This window comes from Helianthus annuus, chromosome 9 (assembly GCF_002127325.2).
Source record: "Helianthus annuus cultivar XRQ/B chromosome 9, HanXRQr2.0-SUNRISE, whole genome shotgun sequence".
NCBI lineage: Eukaryota > Viridiplantae > Streptophyta > Magnoliopsida > Asterales > Asteraceae > Helianthus > Helianthus annuus.
Window position 1 is genome coordinate 55,291,684 of NC_035441.2, and position 19,696 is coordinate 55,311,379.

The window sequence follows — 19,696 nt, forward strand, 5'->3', positions numbered from 1 at the left end:
ACAGGACAGGAGCTCCCCAGGGAGATGAACTAGGTCTGATAAAACCTTTCGCCAGCAGTTCATCCAACTGGGTCCTCAGTTCTTTCATTTCCGTCGGAGCTAATCGGTAAGGTGCTCTTGCTATCGGAGCCGCTCCAGGAATGATGTCTATTCTGAACTCCACTCGTCTATCTGGTGGCAAACCAGGTAGTTCTTCGGGAAAAACCTCGGGTATTCAGAAATGACAGGAAGATCCTCTATCTTCGGCTTAGGTTCTTCAATTATCACCTGAGCCATGTAAATTACACAACCTCTGTTCAAGCACCTTGAAGCTTTCAGCATAGATACGTCTTCGGGCAACCCGTACTGCGTATCTCCTCGAATGGTAAGCGATTCACCACTCGGAGTCTTTAGCACTATATGCCTCTTGCCGCAAATGATTTGGGCCTGATTACGGGATAACCAGTCCATGCCTAGCACAATGTCAAAACCCGCTAATTTGAAGGGAAGTAGAGATAAAGGAAAAGAATGGTTCCTAATGGACATTTCACATCCTTCTAGAACAGTTGAGACGGTTTCTATCGTGCCGTCTGCTAACTCTACTTCGTATTTCGCATCAAGGGTTTTGATAGGCATATTTAGTAGTTGGCAAAATTTCTGGTCTACAAAGGATTTATCGGCGCCAGAATCGAATAGTACTCTTGCAAATATATTATTTACGAGAAAAGTACCTGTAAGCACGTTGTCGTTCTGGACCGCTTCCTTTGCATCCATGCGAAAAACTCTCGCATTTGACTTCTTTGTCTCTTCCGCCTTCTTGGCATACTTTGGGCAGTTACTCTTGATGTGCCCTTTTTCATTACAACCATAGCAGGTTGCATCCTTGATTTTCTTGCACTCCACAGTCTTATGATCCTTGGACTTGCATAGTCCACAGGAAGGAGTCTTTGATTGCGACTGTGAGTTTGATGCAAATCTGCATTTCCCAGAGTGGGGTTTCTTGCAGATCTTACAGTTGGGCCTTTCACCAACTTGCCCATCCTTCTTTGCCTCCGACCCTCTTTTGCCTTCACCGTTTCCACGGTGCTTCTTCCCTGATCTTCGTGAGGTATCATCCTCACGTTTTCTCTTCTCAGCCTCCTTGTTCCTTAGTGTCCTCAGACGGACAGCGTCTAAGGTGAGAGACAAGGAGAGGTCAGTAACTGACCTGAAGGTCGTCGGCCGAGAGGCCTTTACACTCGCCTTTATTGCGGGCTCCAAGCCCCCAATAAAACGGGCGATTCTTCGAGGTTCTGGGGTCACAAGGTACGGAACCAGGCGAGACATCGTATTGAAGCTCGTCAAATAAGCCTGGCAGTCCAGGTTCGTCATCACCAGTGACACAAAGTCAGCCTCGATCTTCTCAACCTCATGCTGAGGGCAGTAGTTTTCCTTAATGAGAGCAATAAATTCCTCCCACGTCATTTTGTATAAAGCAGACTTACCAGATGCCTGTACCAACGCCCTCCACCATGCTAGGGCCTCGCCCTTAAAAGACTGGGACACATACTTCACCACATCCCTCGCTGCACACCCGCTGATGTCCACAATAGTGTCCATCTCATCTAGCCAGGTGATACAATCAACAGCACCTTTCTCCCCTGTAAATTCCCGGGGCTTACAAGATACAAAGTATTTGTAGGTGCAACCCTTAGCATTTGATGCATCAGTATATTCTCTATCGCGATGAACGCTGTTCTCAGTGGACGAGTGTTTGTCGTCATCTTTCTTGGGTTCAGAGGGTGGTTTGGAGTGTGTCTTTGGTTTAGAGGGTGGTTTTGACACGGTTCTGCCTTGGGACTCAGTATATTGACGATTAAGAGCTGCCTGAACAGCATTGTCAATCAGAGCCTTCAGTTGTGCGCCTGTCAAATGCACTGACGCATTGTCGTAGTCATCTTCATTAGTATGGCTATTCTCTCCGTTAGGATCCGCCATTGTAACTTGAATCTGTTACAGAAGATAACAAAATTTTATTCAGGAGATTATTATATAATTGTCTTTTATGACAATTTGTCAACCATGGTACAGAGACCATATTTGGTTAACTTATTATTTCATTACATATTAGGATTTGAATATATCCTATTTCAACTATATAAATAGTATTGGCGGCATAAAGCCTAATCACGAGGATGTTTTATAATATTAGCCGAGATTTCAGAGAATCAAAGGCATAGAGGTTTGAACCGTAGTTCTCTTACCTCTTTCTGACAGAGAGTCATAGACTACCACTGCCTTTCGTCTTTATGCGATAATTATTACGGCCCATAGGCACTACTCCTCTAATGGATGTTTTAATATGGTTGGCCCGTAGGCACTACATCTCAAATGGATGTTTTTAATAAGGTTGGCCCGTAGGCACTACATCACTAATGGATGTTTTTATAAGGTTGGCCCGTAGGCACTACATCTCTAATGGATGTTTTAATATGGTTGGCCCGTAGGCACTACATCACTAATGGATGTTTTTATAAGGTTGGCCCGTAGGCACTACATCTCTAATGGATGTTTTAATATGGTTGGCCCGTAGGCACTACATCACTAATGGATGTTTTTATAATACTGGCCCGTAGGCACTACATCACTAATGGATGTTTTAATAATACTGGCCCGTAGGCACTACATCACTAATGGATGTTTTAATAATACTGGCCCGTAGGCACTACATCACTAATGGATGTTTTAATAATACTGGCCCGTAGGCACTACATCACTAATGGATGTTTTAATAATACTGGCCCGTAGGCACTATATCACTAATGGATGTTTTAATAATATTGATCACCTTCATTGGTGATTTAACCCACGATTTATAAATCATTTAGTGGGGTTTGAAATCCTTAAAAGATTATTGTGTAAGAATGGCGTGCGTGATTTTAACGAATCACATCTGCCATGATTGTTAACATGCGTACAGAGGTTAACAGGGAATCAGAATCTTTTTAATTAAGTCGTACCATCTTGACTGGATCTTAAAAGACACCAAGCTAGGTTTCACCTTTTAAGATTCTTTATCTAGGCAGATCAATATAAAAGGAATGGTTTTGATTTATTTTATACATATTAAAACAAAACTCGTAACATACATTCCAAAATTTCAAATACAATTACATATTGCCCTAAACGGGTCTTTCAAATAGTACATACCTCCACAGAGGTTTTAAAATAAGTGACAAGTCCACGCAGGGACTAATACAAGATAGGTGTCCATGTAAGGACTAAAGATAAGTCCACGTAGGGACTGAAATACGATAAGTTGTCCACGCAGGGACTTATTTCAAAGTAGAAATTACATTAGTACAACTATTAAGGGCTAATGGTCACGTTTCTTCTTTTTGCCCTTTAGTAGGTTTGCCAAGCCTTTGAGAAATCCTCGGTGGCTTTTCTTCTCTTCCTCGAACTCTCTCTCCACACGATCTAGTCGATGGAGTATTTCTTCCTGTTCAGGAGGAGAGAAACGTGGTTGTGGCGCTTGATGCGGAACGGGAGGTCTGGGAGGTATTGGATACCCATGAGCTGAGTAGTCCGGTGGTCCCATGTTTCCATGTGCTCCGTCAGGGTAGCGCGCATTATATCTAGCCGACACCACATATGGGTCGCGCTCATAGCCGTAGTTGTATTGTGCTTGTGATGGTTCGAACGAGTTGTAAGCCATTGGACCCGTGTAAGCAGGTATGGGTTGGTCATACCCGAATGGTGGCGAATTTTGTGCAGCTGGTGCGGAGTTCGCCTCCTGTATAGGACTTGAAGGTCCTTCTTCTTGTAGTGGCGGATAGTGGCTACTACTAGAGTGTCGAGGAGTGCTGAAGTGGATACCCCCTCCTCCTCGTGTAGACATACGAGCATTTGTCCTCCTACGCCTTGGCGGATCAGGTATTACTGGTTGCGCCGGTGGCGGAGGTGGTGGCGTAACTGCCACAAAGCGTGAATCCTCAGAGGGATCCTGTGGATGTCGCGGTTGTTGTGATGTCTGTTGAGGTGGTGTGTAGTACCACTCATGTCGGTCGAACAACGCTTGGAAACTGTCAGGTCCTTGATAGGGCGTGCCATGGAAGGATGACCCATCAGAGACTTCTATCGGATGCGTGGGCGTACCACGCGCAGGTTCAGTTGGATCAGTATCTTCATCCATATGGTCCTCGGAGAAATGATCTTGTGGCCCTAGTGGAACAAAACCTGAAGGTTCCTGTATGTAGTCGGCCGGATTAAACTGACCTATGTAGTATGGAGTAGGGTCGTCATAATTCCGGGTCGATACCGAACGTTGTAGAGGTATGAAGGAAGGTTGTGGGTTGTTGGGATCATTTTCTGAATTTGGGCCAAAGGAGTGCTGGTAGGATGGCGTCGAGCTGTGCGAGGTGGAATGCCTCGCGGGTTCGTAAAGATCTCTTCGTCGTTGTGGCTCTTCGCTCCTTGTCATCGAAGGATGTCTTGTACCAGATGGTCCAGCCTCGTTATCGTGATGTGTCACGATTTCTCCTCGGCCTCTTCTTCCCCTTCCTCTTCCTCGGAATATAACGGGTGGCATTTTCCTGCTCCAAAACTTATTAAAAATTGAATTGAAAATAAAGACAAAAAGGAGTATCAATCCGAATTTGTCCTAAGTTCTTGTCTAGACTCAAGTATGTGCAATTGTGTCATTGAGATTAAACACAATAGGATAGTGTTTAATTCACTCAATGTTGGCTCTGATACCAACCTGTCACACCCCGATTTCCACGTATCTCACCGGTGGGCCCGGTGGGGGATTACCGTGACGATGTTGGCAACAATATAGTCAAACCACACAATTATATAATGCACAGCGGAAGCTTAAAGATAAATAAATATATTTCAACCTCTGATTGTAATATCAAATGTATTACAGAAGTCGAATGTATCCACAGCGGATCAAAATAAATAAATATTGTTCATTCAGATACGGCATCGAGTTTGCGAGACTATTCGTGATGCTTAGGCAGCTAATACCAGCCAATTTCGTCTAGCACCTGCACTTAATCTTTTTGGGGAAAATACGTCAGGTTACACTGGTAAATACATTCAACTGACACATTTGAAAATGTTTATTAAAATTGATTTGAATGCACAAGGCACAAACTCTTTTATAACTTGGGAAAATTATAATAAAATCTTGTGAACGTTTTACATGTTCTTTTATGCGTTCAGTAGCCCGGGTCGTGCCGGGTTAAAGATTTATAGACACACCACGTTTGCGTAAAACCGTAGTATAAAAACCAACGGCTACGTCTTTTAATTTAATGTCGACACTTTATACCGGGTGTACGCCTACACCGGGATGTCGATGGTCGTGGCCATTTCGTAAAATGATGCCAAGGATATCCGGGACAACGGTCATTAAACCCCCCAAAGGCTTATAAGCAACAAAACTGTTTAAATGAGCCGATCATATTATTTAATTAACCACCTAAGCGATGGAAGAATATAATGCTCAATCAAGCGGTATTAATATACCGTAACCCAAGCCCATATAGGGGAAATAAGTTAAAGTATTTACCTTTGCAAGTATATTTCCTTAATTTGGATTAAATCACCGATAGCTTTTACTGGGGCTCCTAATCTGGAACGAAGGTTTTAATTAACCTCTTAGAATCCTAACGAGTCGTTATAATGGCCGTAGCCTAGACCGGTTGGTTCCGATATATATAGATATGGTTTAATCGCGCGAAAAGGCGAAAACCGAGAATGGAGTGTGATTCTGACCCAACAAGTTCAGAGACTTGTTTTATATGGGTTAATGGTTCACACTCTGGATTTTGGGGTTCAAATAATATAATTTGACCCGTATCGGCTAATTTATGAAAACTAGTTTCATAAGCCGAACCGTGCGCGCAATAGGCGAAACGGTTAACCATGAGAGTCGTACGCTTACTTCCTAAGTCAATATGCCTTAAATGGGTTGTGGTATCAGTAGGATACCTTCCGTGACGCCCGTAACGAGTTCAAGTTAATATTATGCTCCGTAGGGGCTTTTCGGTCATTTTAAAGACTTTTAAAAGGGCTTTTCGAGTTCTACAGGAAATCTGAGTTTCCCGAACAGCTTATAAAGCTTAAAATACTTTATTTATTATTTAAAACCAGTAGCAACTGGAATTGGGTCAAAAGACCTTGTAGAACTCATGTTTTGGCCGAAAAGGGCATATTCGGTATTTACCGAACCGTAGCCATAACCGCAGGTTATGAGCGAGGTAAAAATTATTAAAAATCTTTAAAATTCCCAAAATATTATTTCAATACAGTGGGTAAAAGTTTTGGTGACGAAATCTTGGTTTAGATAGGTGTTATGCTAATTGCGCCGTTAATTAATAAAGTTTACTTTAAATGCGCCATTTAGCATAACTCTCATTCTAGACCTCGGATTGACGTGAAACTTTAAGGACATGCTTATAATTTAGTAAGCAAGGTTCTGGTCCATTCACGCGTCCGAAATACTCGTTTTATTTTCAAAATGGCGTTACGGTCAACTTTTAGGCGAATGACGGAAATGCGCAAAAGACTCGGATAACTCATGAACCGATCACAGAGGTTTATACCAACATGTGACCTGGTCCTAAGAGAGTTCTAAGGCATATCTATACCTCACTAAAATGGGTCAGAACTGAAGTCAAAGCAAAAGTCAAACTTTTGCGACATTCGGCTCCGAACCGGGTCAATATAGCAAATGATCGATTCAAACGAGCGCAAACAAGTTTATATACTTAATATCATGTTTTATAAGTGTCAAAATAGGTTTCATAACATATATATTACAGATTATGCATAAATCGCTAAAATAGCTTTCTGTTGACTTTTTAACCGCACGTTTGACTCGGTATTTGACATAGTTAGAGTGGTGATCAGGGGGAACCTTTTTAGAGGTTTATTACCCACATAATTACCTACTCAAAGCTACTTTTGATTCATCATAAGACTGAACCATTTGCAAGTTATTGTAATGACAACCGTTAGTTACGACGGTTGTGTTTTTAGGCTATAACTATGGAAATGTATGACCAAAATGGTTGTGAACGACTTACAGAAGTGTGTTCTTGCTTATGGAACAGAAGAGAATGCTAGGGAGCTCTTGGAATGATCAGATGGAAGTGTTTGAGTTGTGTCAATGTTGTAACCTCAACATTGCTATTTATAGTGCTCAAAGGACCTCAAGATCATCACAACTCAGCCTACATTTGATCATGGATCATGGGCAGGTGTCCCTAAGGTGTATGGGTCGAGTAGGGGGCACCCATGCCTCATTGATTGATGTTTGGTCATTCAAATGCTCCAAAAGGCAAGTAGTTACAACTTTCTGCATCTGGGCGTCTAATGCGGCCCGCATGGGAGTTCCATGCGTTTCTAATGCGGGCCGCCTGGGATTTAAATACCAGGCGAGTAAAAGAGGAGGCTCGCGGCCCGCCTCAACTTAACCACAAATGCAATGCGGGTCGCGTGGGGCCTGTTTTTCATATTTTTAAAATCTTTTGAAATGATTACGAAATCCTGGTAATTAATAACGAAATCTTTCGTAATGATTTACCTGACCTTTCGGGTTTGAAGGGGTAACTTTGCGGTTTGGCCCTCGGTTATTTACCGATAGGGGCCTCGTGTTATTTACCCGCGCTATTAAGTCCCCGGTTAGTTAATTTAATTTTTCTGAAAGGCCTTAACTTTCACTGTTGACGCTTTTAACCCTTCTTATACGAATTTGAGTATAACTCTTTCGTTTTAAGACGGAACTTCGCGGAATTTATACAGTATATTCTAGTGAGCGTATAATATTGTTACGAAGCCTTGGGAACGTTAAAGGGTCACTCAGAGGTAATATTAAACATGTTGACACAGTTAACCCCTGTAGCTCGTAATCTCTCACTTTCTTCCGCGTTTCGCTTCCGTATGGTCTATGGTTTATTCGTTTGAAGGTTCAAGCGTTATTTAGGGTTACTATACAGTATATTTACCCTTGTTGACATTTATAACCCTCGAATTGATATACTTTCAAGGTTTGTCAAAATTGGTCCTTTATTTATTATAGATGCCACGTGTAAACAAATGACACGTGTTAACACATCATTGGACACAAAAATTCGAGGTGTTACACGAAACGATATTGAAATAATGAATCCAATACGGGTACAGAAATTAAACTGAAGTAGATGATTAACCGAACCAGAAACATGTGTCTAAAGTATAATTGGCACAGTAGCGTATGGATCGTATCATATCACAAACGTATCAGACGCATATACTTATTAGGTGACCTTGGATGTCACAACCATAAATCATGTAATAAGGAAGCACCCAGAGCCAAATACAAACTGGTACACAGCCTGCTAGTCCATGCACCTATGAGATGGTGAGTGTGGCGTTCACCCATTATTCCATCTCCACACAACAACTCAAACTCGGAACTAAGATCGATCTATACGCCTCTAGGGGCCAAGGTGCTACACGAGCACAAGCTAGAGACGCCGTGACTTTTATTACGCACTATCACGATAAGTGCCATGCCGCTGACGCCCAAATGGCAAGCCAGACGCTCTGGTGACAGAGCACAAACTAAGGCCATGCAAATAGCTTACAACCAACTGAAAATAATAATAATAGGAACATGCGACCACGAGTACAAGTCTAAGGTATGGCATGTTACATCACACTAATAATCTTACAAACCATACCATACTGATTCAGATAACACATCACATATCAAACGGTTAACGGGAACACACAAAAATCCGTACTGCAAAGTGACGGATATGATAAAAATACTATGATGTCAGAAATAGGAATCCATACCTTGTCTTAGCAAGCAAAGCACAAATCCAAATCGAGTTGTCCTCAATAATTATGCCAACCTAAATCCCGTTCTACGAGATTAGTTTTGTTTTAATTTATTTATTTATTTAAATTAAGAGATCTTTCATTGGATTTCCCGACGATCGCGAACAAACTTTCCCGACATAATTTATTAACATACGCTTTCGGTTCATACTCACCACAACTTGTTTAATCAACTTAACATATAAAAATAATTTATAATTTATCTACTCATTTAAACTTGCACTATAATTTACGTAGGTCTTTTAAAAAAAGAAATTGTACAAAATATATAAACGGATTTTACAGTTCTAATTTTTACGTATTAGATGTTCACTTGCAAAAATGTTTAAAACTACATGAGTATGTTTGACTCAGATCATTATATAACCAAAATTTTAATACATGGTAACATTTAGATTATTGACATTTAAATGATTTATAAATTAATAATACCAAAGTTTTAATACACCACATCATACACATATGGATCCACACATATTACTGACACACACATTCTAACACATGCATGCACACAACATCACATACATCACTAACTCTTTTCAAAAACACATTACAATGATATGCACACACATACATAAATCAAACACACACACATGCAACACAAACCAAACTTTCAGACTCAGACACACACAAACGCACACACTTACACACTCGACACATAACAAACACCTACTTACACAACTAGCACTCGCTCGTACATACAAATACACGGTTGATGACACCCTTTCCGATCAATTGTCACACACACAATACACATTTTCGATTTTGTGCGTCGCTGAATATTTAATCAAACATAAACAAACTCCAAACCGCGATTGCCGGAGACAACCCACCCTTAACTCAAATCAGAAATCTCTAACTAAAACATATTAATAACAAAGGTAGTATGTTCGTTTACCTCATAGATCGAAACAAGGAGCGATGTGATGCCGGAAGACTAAGTCGCTCCGGTGGTCCGTATGGCGGTTTAAAGTGGCGGTATTGGCGTGTGTGGGACGGTTGAAAACACGGCAATGTTTAAACCCCGTCGAGCCCTTAGTGGTATAGGGTGGCGCAATCAAGTCAGTTTGCGGCGGACTCGAAACATCGTCGGCGATGTGTGGTCCAGGTAGGTTCACGGTGGTGGTTCGGTTTTATGCGATATAGAGGAGGAAGAAGGCTAATGTGTATGTATGTATATGTGATATGTATCTCTTAAAGTTGGTTTATAAAATAAGATAAACTCATGCATAGTCATGATGCTTTTGGATAAAGTCAAACAAGGAAAGTGTTATGGGTAAGTTGCAGGGAAAAACATGCTAAGCATGTATGGTGTATTATTAAATTCCCATGCCATAATTTCTTGCGTAATGGAGGAGAAAAGTATGGGAGTCGCACTAAAATTTCAAGCATAATTATTATACTTGTTAACGTAGCTAGTTTCTTTTTAACTAGGTAAATATTTCAATTTCTAACACATACACGTTATCAGTTAGACGAGATTGTTAGATGAAGTAGTCCCATACAAAATACATATAACTTATCAAATTTTAGAATACACTATATATACATTTAGCCAGACTATATATATATGCACACACAATAACTATTTTTTAATATATATATTAGAGCAACTCACCTTAACTTATTTTAAATGTCAAGTTTAAATTATATGCTAAATATCAATGCAAGATTTTAACTTTTATAACGATTTAGGAAATTTTCAAGCGTTACAATTCGTCCCCTCTAAAAAAAATTTCGTCCTCGAAATTGGTAGATGCTGATAACCGATACGGACAGAATTTAGATCACATATAAGCATAAGCGAAACATTAAACATTAGAAAAATCACTGAGTTACAAAAAGGGCAGGTAAACGGGGACTGAAACAAATCTAAAGTCGTACATGATCAAAACGTATCGAAGTTCGGGATACTAAGATGAAAACAAATTTGGATAATGAGAACGGATCGTGTCTTCTAATTCCCATGTAGCTTCACGTTCAGAATGGTTCTTCCAAAGGACTTTAACAAAAGGAATAGTCTTCCTACGCATAATTCGTTATTGGCGGTCAATAATAGCTTCGGGCTCCTCCTCAAGAGATAAGTCCTCATGAATAAGATGATAAGGATAATTCACTACATGTAACAGATGATAGTTATATCCCCTAAGGAGGGATATATGAAAGACATTATGCACGTGCGATAGTTGAGGTGGCAAAGCCAAACGGTAAGAAACTTCACCAACTCTTTCAAGAATCTCGAATGGACCGATGAATCTAGGGCTAAGCTTTCCCTTGATTCCAAAACGACGAACGCCTTTGCAAGGCGAAACTTGTAAGAAAACACGCTCAACAACATTAAATTTCAAAGCTCGATGATGTCGGTCTGCATAGCATTTCTGTCGAGTCTGCGCTTCCTTCAACTTTTCCCTAGCGATATGATGTGTGTCGGTGTGTATATGTTTTAGGTGTATATTTTAAGCCATTTTTACACTTTTTAGCCAAGTTTTAAATTTATAAACACGATATTTACTAACACTAAACACACATATGGGCAAGTGCACCCATCGTGGACGTAGTATCGTGTTGGTAAGATACCAAGGTCGTCCAAGGACACAAGAGCTTTTAATACCGGTTTATCCTCAACGTCTAATCAAATCAAAAAGTTAGAAAAAGATTTTTAAACTAGAAAAATAAAACTAACTAAAATGCTGAAAAGTAAAATAAAAGTAAAAACAGATAGACAAGATGAATCACTTGGATCCGACTCGTGTGTAGTGTAACCTTTGATTATTTCCGCATTTTTGCACATGTTTAAGAGATTATCTTAGTTATTGTAGTAGGCCCCTCTTTTGAAGGCGACGTTACCCTCAACCCAGTAGTTTGAGTCAGCCAGGATACAATCCTAAAGGGTCTGAGTCAGCAAGGATACAGTCCTAAGTAGCCGGGTTAAAGTTTTAATAGTAGTTTAAATTATGAGGGGGTCAAAGAGTTTGGACCCCCGCCATCCAATACCGTTGGGTATTAAAAGAGGTCCTACTAAATTTGACCCAGGTCCTTTGCAGGATCTATACACTGAACAATGGCAAGACTCTTACCAAACCGTTCCCTTAACCCCCGACCAGGTAGCCAACATACCTCTATATAGACCGTGGAGATATGAATGGTGAAAATATTTTATTTTATATAGACAGTAAAATAATGCAAAGACACCACGGACAAACGATAAGGAAGAATCACCTTCAACATAAGATACTAGTTATTAAAGTCATTAATACATAACCAATTAAAAAGTGCAAAAGATTAAAAATAAAAAGTATTACACTAAACACTTGTCTTCACAAAGTGACGTAAGAGACTTAGGCAAACATGGCCTTTGATTGTCAAGAACTCTTACGATCAATCTTGGATCCCGAGACGACTCACACACTCTATGATGGACAATGGATGATGGTGGTGGATGATGGTGTTATGATGGTGGTGGGTGGTGGGTGAAGTGTGAGAGAGGTGGTGTGCCAAGGGATGAGTTGCAAGAGCTGCAAGCACTCCTATTTATAGACTGAACAGAAGCTCGGGCACGGCCCCGTGTCTATCCTCCTCTCTTTCTTCATTAAATGCAGTTTGTCTGCATTAGTTGACCACGCCCCCGTGTCCGCTAAGCACGACCCTGTGTGCAGAAGCATATCTGTACTATCAAGATTTGCCTGGATTCCGCGAATCTTATAGTTGACCATGGCCCCGTGTCCGCTGAGCAGGCCCCGTGGTGGGCGATGGAAGCTTCTACCACTTTGTCTTTTCTGCTGACACTTGGGCACGCCCCCGTGCTCATTGAGCACGGGGCGTGTTCAGCCTGCTGTTCTCTTGTTTTGCTTGGGAAGATGCTGTCGGGAGGCCGGGCATGCCACGTTTGTTCCTTTTCTTGTATTTATGTTAGATTTAGCTGCCTTTTTGCTTCTTTTGTTTACTTGAGCTCGTTTAATCCTGAAAATACAAAAGGAAGACAAAAGCACACTTTTTCCAACATTAGTACTAAGAAAAGGGTTAGTTTTATGCCACAATTGATGTAATTTATATGTTGCATTTTATGCACATCAAATACCCCCACACTTGAATCTTTGCTTGTCCTCAAGCAAAACTCTTTATAATGTGGCTTTTTCACTCCCAAATGGAATGGGTAGAAGAGAAGGTTTTTGGGCTTGTCATAGAGTGTCGGGATTTCCAAGATTCTTTATTAAGTTTTTATTTTTATTTATTTACAATCCTATTTGTCATGATTTATTAAAAACGTTTCATAAGATAAATTACTTATTAGGGCATAACATGGCTCTTTAAAATTCCATTTATATACAAGTTCACATACCTCACGGGGGATCACTCAACACTCGGCCGAAGGTGTATTTTTAGTGAATCTCTCGAGAGCGGCATGGAACTTACTCCTACCATAAGTTTGCCATGCAATCAATCCTCCTCCTTTTTAACTATATAACTTTGTAAATATCAAGAGGACTTTTTGGGTGAAGGGTTAGGCTTGGGCTAAAGGTGGGTGGTTGGGTTAGTGGTTAGTAAAAGGACGAAAAGCGTAAAAAGCGTCGGTTTTTTAAAGACTTTTTATTTTTGACAATTTATTTTATTTTGATGAACCATTTCTTTCAAACAAAGTTATTTTTGATAAACTTGTTTGTTTATTTGGTTTCATCATCATTTTTTTAGTTCAAAGTCATAGGAAAAACCGAGCTTTGTTACTAAAAGAAAGGGTTAAAATAAAAAAGGGATTAGGTGGGTAAAAAAGGTGTTTGTTTTGGGCTAAGAAATGAAAAGGTTTAGGCTCAAAGGGGTTAACTAGGGGGATTTTGGGTAGGTGGAAAAAAAGAAAAAATAATGGTGTAGAAAGAAAAAAGGGTTAGTCCTAATGCCTCTGTCATTTACTTACTCAGGTTTAAGTTGGTAAGGACCGGGAATGCATTGTCGTGGCAAGTTCTAGAGTCGTAAGAACCAAGCGGCTATTAACACAAGAAACGAAAAATGAGCATTTAGTGTAAAGATATGTATTTGTATGCTCAATAAAGGCTCAAAACTCACTTTTGTGGGAATGAGTTTTTATGTGATCAAGTATATATAATCAAATTTTAACTAAGCTTGTCATGCCGTTTCATAATTTTCTTATGTTGGTTCTTTTTATCACGACGCTATCGGTTGTAAATTTGTAAAAATATAACCTTGTTAGAACTTGAAATTCCCAAATTAAACCTAGACAAGTAAAAAGAAAATGAAAATTTTTGAAAAAAATTGGGGTGATTAGCGGTTCCAATAGAGTTTTGTGTAATGCTTGTTAATTAGGACTTGCAAGATTCAAAGTTTTAGCATCCCCCCACACTTAAATTACACATTGTCCTCAATGTGTCCCAAAAATAAGTTTTTAGGTTGATTGAATGTGTAAATGGGTGTTAAAAAGCAAAATTTTATGTTACTGGTACTCTGGACACGGCCCCGTGGTGTCCGGGCATGGCCCCGTGTTCAAGTGCCAGTAACAGAAGTTTGTAAAAAGAAACAGAAGTCTGGACACAGGCCGTGTTCAATTACCTGAACTGGGCATTTTCTGTAGATTGTGCAGCACGGGGCCGTGTCGGGTGGACACGGCCCGTGCTGAACTTGCTGTAACGAAGAAAAATCTTCCGGATGGCCCTGTTTTCGTGCATGGGTTGCTGGTGCAAGTTTCCCTTGTCATCCTTTACCATCCCGAGTGTGTTTTATTCCTGAAAATTAAAACTAAAAATTATTCTAAGCTAAACTAAGGATAGTTCCGCGGAATGCCTCCGTGGTGCGCCACGTTTATAAGGGTCCTTGGCTAGACCCAAAGCCTGGTCATATGTTACTCAAGCGGGATGTTTTGCATCCCACGCACCGTCGGAGAGCATCATCCAAGCTTGAGTTGATGACCTTCATGTAGTCGACCGGATCTTCGTCTTCCACTCTTTTTCCAACCCCAAATTTTGCTTCCTTTTCCCCAAACTTCAATGTTAGTGTTCCGTCATTCATGTCTACCGCTGCTTGCGCTGTGGCTAGAAATGGCCTCCCTAGGATGAGAGGGACTTCAGCGTCTTCTTCCATGTCTAGTATGACAAAGTCGGCCGGGAATACGAAATTTCCGACTTTGACCAACAGATTTTCAGCGACACCTTGGGGATATTTGAAGGATCAGTCAGCAAGTTGTATGCTCATCTCTGTAGGGCTCGTTTTCCTAGGCCGAGTCGTTTGAACATTGAAGCGGGAATGAGGTTTATGCTAGCCCCAAGATCGGCTTGTGCATTGCGAATGGGGAACTCCCCAATTGAGCAAGGAATTGTGAAGCTTCCAGGATCAATTTTCTTTTGCGGGAGTTTGTTGAGTAGTAAGGCGGAGCATTCTTCGCCTAAGTTAACTAATTGCAATGATTCAGTTTTCCTTTTATGAGTGAGGAAGTCCCTCATAAATTTTGAATATTTAGGCATTTGGGTTAGGATTTCGATAAATGGAACATTAACATGCAACTGTTTTAATAAATCTTTGAATTTTGCGAATTGCTCATCGGTCTTTTGACGAATTAACCGACCGGGGTATGGAACCGGAGGAGCCTTAGTAGGCTCTTGAATTGGAGGAGAAGCCTTCTCTTGTTGGGGCAGTGTTGTGCTTCCCTCAGTTGGCGGTGGTGGAGCCTCTTCGGAACCCACGGTACGATTTCTCAATGTTATGAGATGGACTTGTGCTTTCGGGTTGGTTTTGGTATTACTTGGTAACGCGCCTTGTGGTCACTCGGAGAAATTTTGAGCTAATTGATTTATTTGTTTTTCAATGTTTTGTATACTAGCTTGTTGATTTCTAAAATTCGATTCCAATTGTTGAAATCGATCCGAGTTTTTCTTTTCAGTATCGGAGATGAGGCGAGATACAGTATCTTCAAGCCTTTCTCGTCCACCTTGTTGTTGAGAGAAATTTTGTGACTCGTTTCTTGGTTGTTGAAAGTTTGTTCGTTGGTTTAGGTTTTGTGGGTTACTACTATTGCCGGGTTCTCTCCAACCAAGGTTAGGGTGGTTACGCCATCCTTGGTTGTACGTACCCGTTGGAGGACCCAACTGCCTAGGTCTGTTGTCAATGTAGTTTACCGACTCTGGTTGATCATCTATTTCTTTCGTACAACTCCAACTTTCATGTGGCCCACCACACCCTTCACAAGCCATAACCGAGACACTTTTTGTCATTTCTAACTTTTTGATTTTTGAAGAAAGGGCCTCGATTTGGGCTTGTAAAGAAGTGCTTTCATCAACCTTATGGGCGCCCGGGGCAATAGATTTATTGCCTCGGGGAGTGTGCCACTGAAAATTGGTTTGAGTAATTTCCTCAATTTGATTGTATATTTCATGTGGGCGGCGATTACCTAAAAGTCCCCTGGAGCTAGAGTCAAATGTTTGTCTTGTGTGTGGCAACAACCCATTGTAGAAAGTGGATACTTGTTGCCATACCGCAAGACCGTGATGAGGAAACTTTCGCAATAGCTCCTTGAACCTTTCCCGTGTTTCATATAAGGATTCCCCATCCTCTTGTGAATATGTATTAATTTCAGTCATTAATTTAGCCGTTTTAGCGGGAGGGAAATACTTATATAGAAACTTTTGGGCTAGTTCATCCCAGGTGTTTACCGAGCCAACTGGGAGGGCGTTGAGCCAAGCCTTTGCTCGGTCCTTTAATGAAAATGGAAACATCCGAAGGCGGATGGCGTCGTTTGATGCTCCATTCATCCGGAAGGTATCACATATTTCTAAGAAATTAGTAATATGTAGATGGGGATCCTCGTCCGCAAGCCCATGGAAGGTTGCGGAGTTTTGAAGCATTTGTATCAAATGTGGCCGAAGTTCGAAGTTGTTAGCTTCGACATTCGGTGCATTGATAGCGGCGCCGAGATTACCCACGGTGGGTCGTAGGTAATCCATGAGGGTACGTTGGTCCGCCATTGGAAGTGGGTCCCCCGAAACTTTCTCTTGGTTTTTAGCTTTAAGTCTTTTTCTGAGAAAGCGTTCGGGTTCTTCTAGAGGTTCTTTTATGTCTCTACTAGAACTGGAGCTCATACACTACGTAGAAAGTTCAGATGTGGTGCCTAGGTTCCAAGTCCTGCAATAAAATCAGAAAAGAATGTTGGTCAGAAGGTTCACCACGGCCCCGTGCTCAGTGAGCACGGCCCGTGGCCGGAGATACAGTGATTGTTTTCAGGATCCCTGTTACTGGGGAGTTGGACACGGCCCGTGTTGCACCGACACGGCCCCGTGCTCAATTCTCTGTAACTCGGAAAATAAAAACTGCCAGTGACAATGTTGGGCACGACCCGTGTCCGACCAGGCACGGCCCGTGCTGAGATCTACAGAAACTGAAAAAATTAAGAAAATCCTAAAAAATAAAACAAAATAAAAAAAATGATTACGCCGCTGATTCCTAACTTTCTTAAAATCCTTGTGTCCCCGGCAACGACGCCAAAAACTTGATGCGTGTCGGTGTGTATATGTTTTAGGTGTATATTTTAAGCCCTTTTTACACTTTTTAGCCAAGTTTTAAATTTATAAACACGATATTTACTAACACTAAACACACATATGGGCAAGTGCACCCATCGTGGACGTAGTATAGTGTTGGTAAGATACCAAGGTCGTCCAAGGACACAAGAGCTTTTAATACCGGTTTATCCTCAACGTCTAATCAAATCAAAAAGTTAGAAAAAGATTTTTAAACTAGAAAAATAACACTAACTAAAATGCTGAAAAGTAAAATAAAAGTAAAAACAGATAGACAAGATGAATCACTTGGATCCGACTCATTTGTAGTGTAACCTTTGATTATTTCCGCACTTTTGCACTTGTTTAAGAGATTATCTTAGTTATTGTAGTAGGCCCCTCTTTTGAAGGCGATGTTAACCTCAACCCAGTAGTTTGAGTCAGCAAGGATACAATCCTAAAGGGTCGGATTATTGAAAGATAATTAATTAAGTTATTAATACATAATGTGGTAGGCCCCTCTTTTGAAGGCGACGTTACCCTCGGCTAAGTAGTCTGAGTCAACAAGGATACAGTCCTAAGTAGCCGGGTTAAAGTTTTAATAGTAGTTTAACTTATGAGGGGGTCAAAGAGTTTGGACCCCCGCCATACAATACCGTTGGGTATTGAAGGAGGTCCTACTAAATTTGACCCAGGTCCTTTGCAGGATCTATACACTGAACAATGGCAAGACTCTTACCAAACCATTCCCTTAACCCCCGACCAGGTAGCCAACATACCTCTATGTAGACCGTGGAGTCATGAATGGTGAAAATCTTTTATTTTATATAGACAGTAAAATAATGCCAAGACACCACGGACAAACGATAAGGAAGAATCACCTTCAACATAAGAAACTAGTTATTCAAGTCATTAATACATAACCAATTAAAAAGTGCAAAAGATTAAAAATAAAAAAGTATTACACTAAACACTTGTCTTCACCAAGTGATGTAAGAGACTTAGGCAAACATGGCCTTTGATTGTCAAGAACTCTTACGATCAATCTTGGATCCCGAGACGACTCACACACTCTATGATGGACAATGGATGATGGTGGTGGATGATGGTGTTGTGATGGTGGTGGGTGGTGGGTGAAGTGTGAGAGAGGTGGTGTGCCAAGGGATGAGTTGCAAGAGCTCCAAGCACTCCTATTTATAGGCTGAACAGAAGCTCGGGCACGGCCCCGTGTCCATCCTCCTCTCTTTCTTCATTTAATGCAATTTGTCTGCATTAGTTGACCACGCCCCCGTGTCCGCTGAGCACGACCCCGTGTGCAGAAGCATATCTGTACTATCAAGATTTGTCTGGATTCCGCGAATCTTATAGTTGACCACGGCCCCGTGTCCGCTGAGCACAGCCCCGTGGTGGGCGATGGAAGCTTCTACCACTTTGTCTTTTCTGCTGACACTTGGGCACGCCCCCGTGCTCATTGAGCACGGGGCGTGTTCAGCCTTCTGTTCTCTTGTTTTACTTGGGAAGATGCTGTCGGGAGGCCGGGCATGCCACGTTTGTTCCTTTTCTTGTATTTATGTTAGATTTAGCTGCCTTTTTCCTTCTTTTGTTTATTTGAGCTCATTTAATCCTGAAAATACAAAAGGAAGACAAAAGCACACTTTTTCCAACATTAATACTAAGAAAAGGGTTAGTTTTATGCCACAATTGATGTAATTTATATGTTGCATTTTGTGCACATCACGATAGCAACTTTCTCATTGGTAATTTGCACTAGTTCAGGTCCTTCAATGATTTTCTCGCCAACTTCCTCCCAACAGATAGGTGCTCTACACTTCCGTCCGTAAAGAAGTTCGAACGGTGCCATACCAATGCTAGGTTGCCAACTATTATTGTAGGCAAACTCGACAAGACAAAGATATTCATCCCAATTTCCTGTCCACTCCAGAGCACAAGCTCGAAGCATATCCTCGAGTTTCTAAATAGTACGCTCTGACTGACCGTCTGTCTGAGGATGAAATGCCGTGTTGAATCTCAATTTGGTGCCCCAAGAGACTTGCAATCCCTTCCAAAAGCGTGAAGTGAACCGTGGGTCTCGATCAGACACAATAGAGACTGGGATACCATGAAGTCTAATGATTTCTTGAGTAAAGACTTCAGATATCTATTAACTGAGAATCCCTGCTGAATCGGAAAAAAGTGAGCTGACTTTGACAACCGGTCGACTACAACCCAGATAGCGTCATTCTTCTTGAACATCCTCGGTAAACCAATTACAAAATCCATTGAAATGTCATCCCACTTCCATGTCAGAATATCTAGTGGTTGAATCAAACCACCGGCTCTCTGAT

At 41.1% G+C, this 19,696-nt stretch overlaps 1 non-coding gene across 1 annotated transcript; it reads left to right on the forward strand.

The window, feature by feature from the left end:
* Nucleotides 1-16,335: 16,335 nt before the first annotated feature.
* On the forward strand, nucleotides 16,336-16,442 carry LOC118482425. The gene has a single exon (XR_004868464.1). It is a non-coding gene; the product is annotated as a small nucleolar RNA R71 (small nucleolar RNA).
* The last annotated feature ends 3,254 nt before the right edge of the window (nucleotides 16,443-19,696 follow it).